Source organism: Marmota marmota, unplaced genomic scaffold (genome assembly GCF_001458135.2).
Source record: "Marmota marmota marmota unplaced genomic scaffold, marMar, whole genome shotgun sequence".
Taxonomy (NCBI): Eukaryota; Metazoa; Chordata; class Mammalia; order Rodentia; family Sciuridae; genus Marmota; species Marmota marmota.
In genome coordinates, this window is record NW_026004437.1 from 152,888 (window position 1) to 159,284 (window position 6,397).

Sequence of the window (6,397 nt, forward strand, 5' to 3'; positions counted from 1 at the left end):
TTTTTTTTTTTTTTTTTTTTTTTTTTTTTTTGTGTGTGTGTGTGTGTTTTGTATCATTTGCTTAACCTCTGAGCCACACCCACAGCCCTTATTTTTGGGGTACTGGAGATTGACCTCAGGGTCACTTGCCCTCAAAACAACATGATAAAACCCTATTTTTCCTTAGAGACATTATCTAATTGAGTTGTTTAGCACCTCAGTTTTGCATAGACTGCCATTGAACTCCCAATCTTCCTCTCTCAAACTGTCACAGAGCTGAGATTACAGGTGTTTACTACTGTCCCTGGTCTACAACACTTGTTATAATTTATTTTGAGATTGCCTCTTTCTAATTTGCTTAGGGCCTTGTTAAATTACTATAATTGGCTTTGACCTCATATTTATGAATTTTTGGTTATCACATCCACTTTTGATTTCCAACTAATTACATTATGTTAGAAAGCAATTTTAAAATTTTTAATAACTATTATCATCTGTTTTGTGCTTTTAACTTGGTCTCCTTAAGATAATATTACTTATACTATTGAGAAGATTGCTTCTTTTAGCCTAATTGGGTGATAATAGTTGTTTAAGTGTTCTAATTCCGGAGTACTATTCCAATGCTATTTTGTTCCTTTGCATTAATTGGGAATGAATGTCTCCTGCTATTACTTTTTTGCTTTCAATGATGTTGAATTATTTCAATGTTTGCTTTTTGTATTTGAAAAATACGATTTGAGTTAACCATATATTTACTACTATTGTATTCCAGAGAATGGCAACATTATCTTTATATAAAATTCTATTTTCTCTGATTATTTTTATATAATTATTACCATCTTTGTGATCTTGAATGTAATATTCCAATCATCTATTAGTGTTTTAGTCTATTTGTGACATTAGTTCTAAAGAGAATCTTCTGTAGATTTAGATCTGAAATAATTAACATATTTTTACATTTAATCTTTCTCATCATGTTTGTGTTCTGATTAGTGTTTCATAATAGTTCATTTGTATTTAAATTCCCGATGAGAAAGAAACTACTATTGTAACTTTGGAAGTTTTCGTTGATCATTATACTTTTGTCTACTATTTAATAACGTGTTTTAATTTGGGATTCAAAGACTTTTATGGTGATATTTATATTCCTCTCTTTTTCTGTTTTTATCTTCTATATCTACTTTGTCATTATATTGGGATTATACTAAAAGTATTTAAAAAATGGAAAATTAATTCAAAGTAACTTTCTGATGTCCATAGATGAATCACAACCAGTGTAATTATCACATCCCATGACTAAACACTTAAGGTCACCCCAGGAAAACTGGACTGGCATGAAATAATCAAAGAGAGATTGAGAAAAATACCTTAGTCTTTGGGTCCTGTGATGGCTCCTCTGACTTTAGGGTTCTATGGGAAAAAAGGAGTGAGGAGCCATGCTGAACACTTTCATTGAGGAGAAGCCATTCAAATGAGGCAAGAGGTCAGGTTTCAGGGGGTTGAGTCTAGCTTTGTAATGTCTTTCTGTAAGCAGGTTGATTGACATCTAGGAAGGCCACACTCATCTCATGTATTGAGTGGGTATCAAAAGCAGAGCAAGAGACTGGGATACACAAAGGAAATTTCCATGGAACATTCTATTGCTGGGGTCCTGCCCTAGCAGGGTCCAGGGAGTCCTGAAGGATGAGTGGCATCCACGAAAAAGATGAGATAGGAGTCGTTCCATTAGAGCAATCTCCAGGGAGAGAGCTCTAATGCAGCTTTCTCTGGGTCATCTTTTATTGCAATTTTTATCATCATTATGGATTCAGAATACATCACTGATTATACAATTTCAAAACTTTGCCAAGATGTGACATTTCCTTAACCATCATTAGGGGCATAGAAAAGTGTAACATCAATTTACATTTATCCAGGGTGTATCCTTTAGTTATCAATTGTTAAGGGTAAAGAATCATCAATAAAATGTGTCACTAATTTACATTTTTCAGATTTTTCCAGGATGTAGTATTTTCCCCAAGATATATTATTTTCTTATTAAATAATGCCAAACTACATAACCAGACTCTAAGTCTCCTAGCCTTTAATTAACCTTTAAGTTTAAAGTATACCTGTACTTTATTTTTAATCTAAAATTTCCATATAAAGAATCCACTTGTATTATACTTAAAATATCTTAAAGTTTATAAACCATTCTTAAAGCATTAATGAAACCCATACAACTAAAAACTTAAGAATTCTAAGCCCAAGAGTCTAAATAGAATAATATTTCTAACATTTTTCTAAAAATATTTCTTATAGTGCTACTTTAATTAATTCCTACACTTATTGTCATGAAACTGGTTGAGCTGCTTTCTCAGAGTTTGTTTCTTAGTCAAAGTGCACTAGTTCTTATATCTTTGTAATCTCTCTGAGTAAAAAGTAAGTTCTATACATCAGTCCACTTAATACCAATATTAACTATTCTCATCATAAATCCCTATGTGAAGTAAAAGAAAGTTTATAGAAAAGAGAAGAATGTATCTTTATATATCTTAACTTTCCTAAGTGTATAACACAACTTTCCTTAATTGAGGATGAAACTACATATGGTGGGCTTTGTGTAATAAGCCTAATGATTAGGCTTTCTAAGAGGCCAGAAATATGGGCCTGGGTTCTTAGTTGATATAATCAATGTGGTGCCTGAAATTCTCGTGACCTTTTGGAGAATGATTGTTGTCCATTATCAGTTTTGTCCTCAGTATGCTGTGGGGTAGTAGAACAGCCTTCTAGGTATGAACTACCTGTTATGTTCTAGCTATCTGAAGTTTAATTTGGTTTAGCATTTAACATACTCACGCCTCCTGTCAGGAACAGGAGCATGAAAATGAAAAGTCCCAATTACATAAAAAAGGGTCTCATGGTTTCAGTTACCCACCAACCAGTGTGGCTTTGCCAGAATTCATCCTCACTGTGACCCTGTCAAGACAGTGGGAGAGCAGCTTTGCCAGCACTTATCTTCACTGTGACCCTGTCAAGAGAGTGAGAGAAGGATCACCTTCATCATTCTATCCCAAAAAGGGGCAAAGGGGTAGAATTATAAAGGAATAAGTGAGTGTAACTTAACTCAAGTGTATATACCTACTTCTGAAGCCATCTCTTGATATCTGAGCTGGGCAATGCTGAAGCCACTAGATAATAGAGGTTGGTCAAAGCCTTGTTCATCAAGACTTAAACATGTGTTCATTCAGGGTGACTCTCCACATGTAACTTCATATCATATACAACCACAAGAATGGGTAGTTATACTTCATGTATGTATGCTGTGTCAAGATCATTCTACTGTCATACATAACTAAAAATAACAACAAAAAATTAAAGTACTTAGTTTACACTGTATTTTTAAACTGAACTTTGATTCTCTAAAATAATCAGTGTCTTTACATGTCTTGTCAAGCTGATGTCAAACTGCTTTTATATGTTTTACCTGTTAATATGGATTTATGATAGTTTTTATGCTTTATTCTTTCAAATTCCATAGCAAAACTAAATGTTTTATGTACCATAATGATAGTAAAATGGAATTTATTTTTATAAATATTTTGGTTTTTCACAAAAGCTTTCAAATACTATATGATTTGTGTTTCTGTACAGGTTTATTATATTGGAATGACTAAATTTAGTATTTATTGATTTTTTTAAGACCAGGTCTAGAAGTGAAAAAAAATAGCATTTATATATCTTGAAAGCCTGTCTTTTTCTTAAGATTCAAAAATAGTCTTGCTGGGTATAATATTCTACATTGATTTTTCCCTTAAGTACACATGACTATATACTCTAATTTCTTTCTGGAATTCTTCTGCTAAGAAATCAAATGTTAACCATATAGAAGTATCTTTATAAATGAAACCTCTCTATTTCTTAGTCTCATCGTATATTTTTAAGAGTTTAAAATTTTTCTTTATGAATTTCTTACTTTAAATATTTTAATTGATTTTCTAATATTTGATATATTTTCTCTTCACATTTCTAATTCATCAGATATTGTTTCCTAAAGAATATTTCTAGTATAGTTCTACTTTTTCTGTTGCAATTTTTTTTTCTGAATTGCATTCAATCTTCTCTTTCAAATTAGTTTAATAAACATCTTTCAAGTTTTTTTTTTTTGGCATTGCTTAGATAATTAACAAATGTCAGTTTTCTAATTCTCAATTGCTAGTGTTATGTTGTATCTTTGCTTGAGCTGATTTTCCTTTTTTTTTTTTTTTTGCATGTGCTATTACTTTTATTCCATTTAAGATCATCCTTAAATAGATTATTATAGTCATTTTGGATAATGTATGGAAGTTACTAAATAAACAAAAATAGGTCAGGTGGGGTGATAAATGCCTGTATCATTTGGGAAGCTGTGACAGTAAGATTGTAAGTTTAAAATGACCTTCGGCATCTTTGTGACATCCTGTCTCAAAACATCTTTTAAAAAAGTGTATATATAACGGTCTGTGGAGGTAGTTTAATGATAAAACACTCCTATGTTCAATCCTAAGTAACACTCCCCACTAAGACATAATAAATTATTTAATGGATAAAGTACTTTTCTGCAACATTGATTTGTGGGTGTGTGTGTGTTGATGGGGATCAAACTCACTTAATTTAATGAACTAATTAGCAAGGATTCTACCAACTGAGCTATATTCCCAGCCCATTCCTTCAAATTTTGAGTCAAATGTGATATCTGAAAAACTTGAACAAGATGCTGTAATTTGACATCTTTGTGGTAACATTAGCTGTTTGAGTTTTATCTTCATATGTGGCACTTTGAAATTGCAAGATGATTTTCAAACTTTTGTCAGCATACTGTTGTAAATTTTACATGTTTCTTGATTAAGAATGACCTTACATTGTACTTACTGTTCTCTAGCTATTTCCCTCAATTTGATGGAGTTTTATATATTTGCAGAGTATATTCACCATAGTGTAGTAAGTGGATAATGTATTATTTTAATTTCTTTCAGGTATGTCTTCTCATCAAAATTCAGAATTTTCAGAAGAGCAGGAAATAAAATGTTTTTTGCAAAATTTGATTCAGAGAAGGTATGGAAACTATACATAGTTGGAGAGAGAGAAGTTCAGTAAATTTTTTTAATGAACAAAACAAAAATGCAGATGCATGACAATATTTATAATGAAAATTAAACTGTCATCAGGTTATGTTATCATATAATATATCAGAAGAATGACTACTTATGGCAGTCACTTTTTTAAAAATAATACTACTTTCAGTTACATAATGGTAATTATACAATTTTCACTATCCAGTACTTTGTGTAAAACCAGTCACGATAAACAAGATTTTTAGAGGCAAGAAGATGTATCGAAGTACATAATTGTGAAAAGCGTACAGGCTATTATGAAGCTGTATCTTAAAAATGCCTTTGGGAAATTAAATAGTTAACCAGTTTTCTCAGCTTTAAAAATATGATTTGAATAGAAATTTACATTTTAATATAAGAAATGAAAACACTAGTTAAATCCTGATTAATCATTTTTAAAGCTTTTAATGGCATGTACATGAGTGCATATAAAAAAAAAAAAGATACCAAGCCAGAAATTACTTTTGAAAGAGGTGGAGCATCTCATAGATTCTCAAGTCCACATAGGAGCTGGAACACAATGACTAGAAAATGGCTAGTTGTTTTTTTTTTTAATTGAGGGAAAGTATATCAAAGTTAGGAATAAGACTTTAATGAGAAGAGTCTTGCTGCAGACAGATTGATTGACTTCCTAGCAAGACACACCCATCTTGAGATGCTAGGTGACTATGTGTCTCCAATGAGTCATTCCATCTCCAATGCAGGGCTGAACATAGATAGGTGGGATATCATATGTATTGGGAAGTCTCAAACAAGCAGAATTGCCATTATGAGTGCCAATATACCAGGCTTTGCTGCATAATGGCTTCCATATTGTTGATATTCTTGTTTCACACATATTTCAGAGATGTCTTCCAGCATCTGTACTTGACATGCACTGTCTCATCTTCCATAGCAACAGGACTCCGAGATGAAATCCAAGAATACTTGTGCATTTGTGGTTTGTGGTAGGATGAGATTTGTTCTTATACATAGCAGGATAATTTTTTCAAGTGTCAGACCCAGAGACTTCCTGGATCCTACACATGTTCCCAGTAAACTTAATACTGTTGTTCTTAGGTTTTTCTGAGGTCCTAGTCCTAGTCATCTGTGAATCCTAAGGAATATTCACCCAACAAATTCAAAGTGTCTTATGACTCATTTCAGTGAGCTAGTTACATACAGAGATTTTTACCAGATCAGATGTTTGGTGGCATTGTGGTGATGCAGGGCATCAGCTGAACTGGGGAGAAACAACTGCACATATGCCAGTCACTTTTGACAATCTGTGGGCTTTTAAATTATCT

At 32.3% G+C, this 6,397-nt stretch overlaps 1 long non-coding RNA gene across 2 annotated transcripts in view; it reads left to right on the forward strand.

Annotated features, from left to right (window-relative positions):
- The window catches only part of LOC125614621, a 116,344-nt gene that overhangs the window by 67,536 nt on the left and 42,411 nt on the right, over positions 1 to 6,397 (forward strand). Inside the window, exon 3 of one of the 2 annotated variants that reach the window (XR_007345194.1) lies at positions 4,974 to 5,052. The exons of the other annotated variant lie outside the window; for it this stretch is intronic. This is a non-coding gene — a long non-coding RNA (uncharacterized LOC125614621). The remainder of the gene's footprint in view (positions 1 to 4,973; positions 5,053 to 6,397) is intronic. 2 annotated transcript variants of the gene reach the window in all.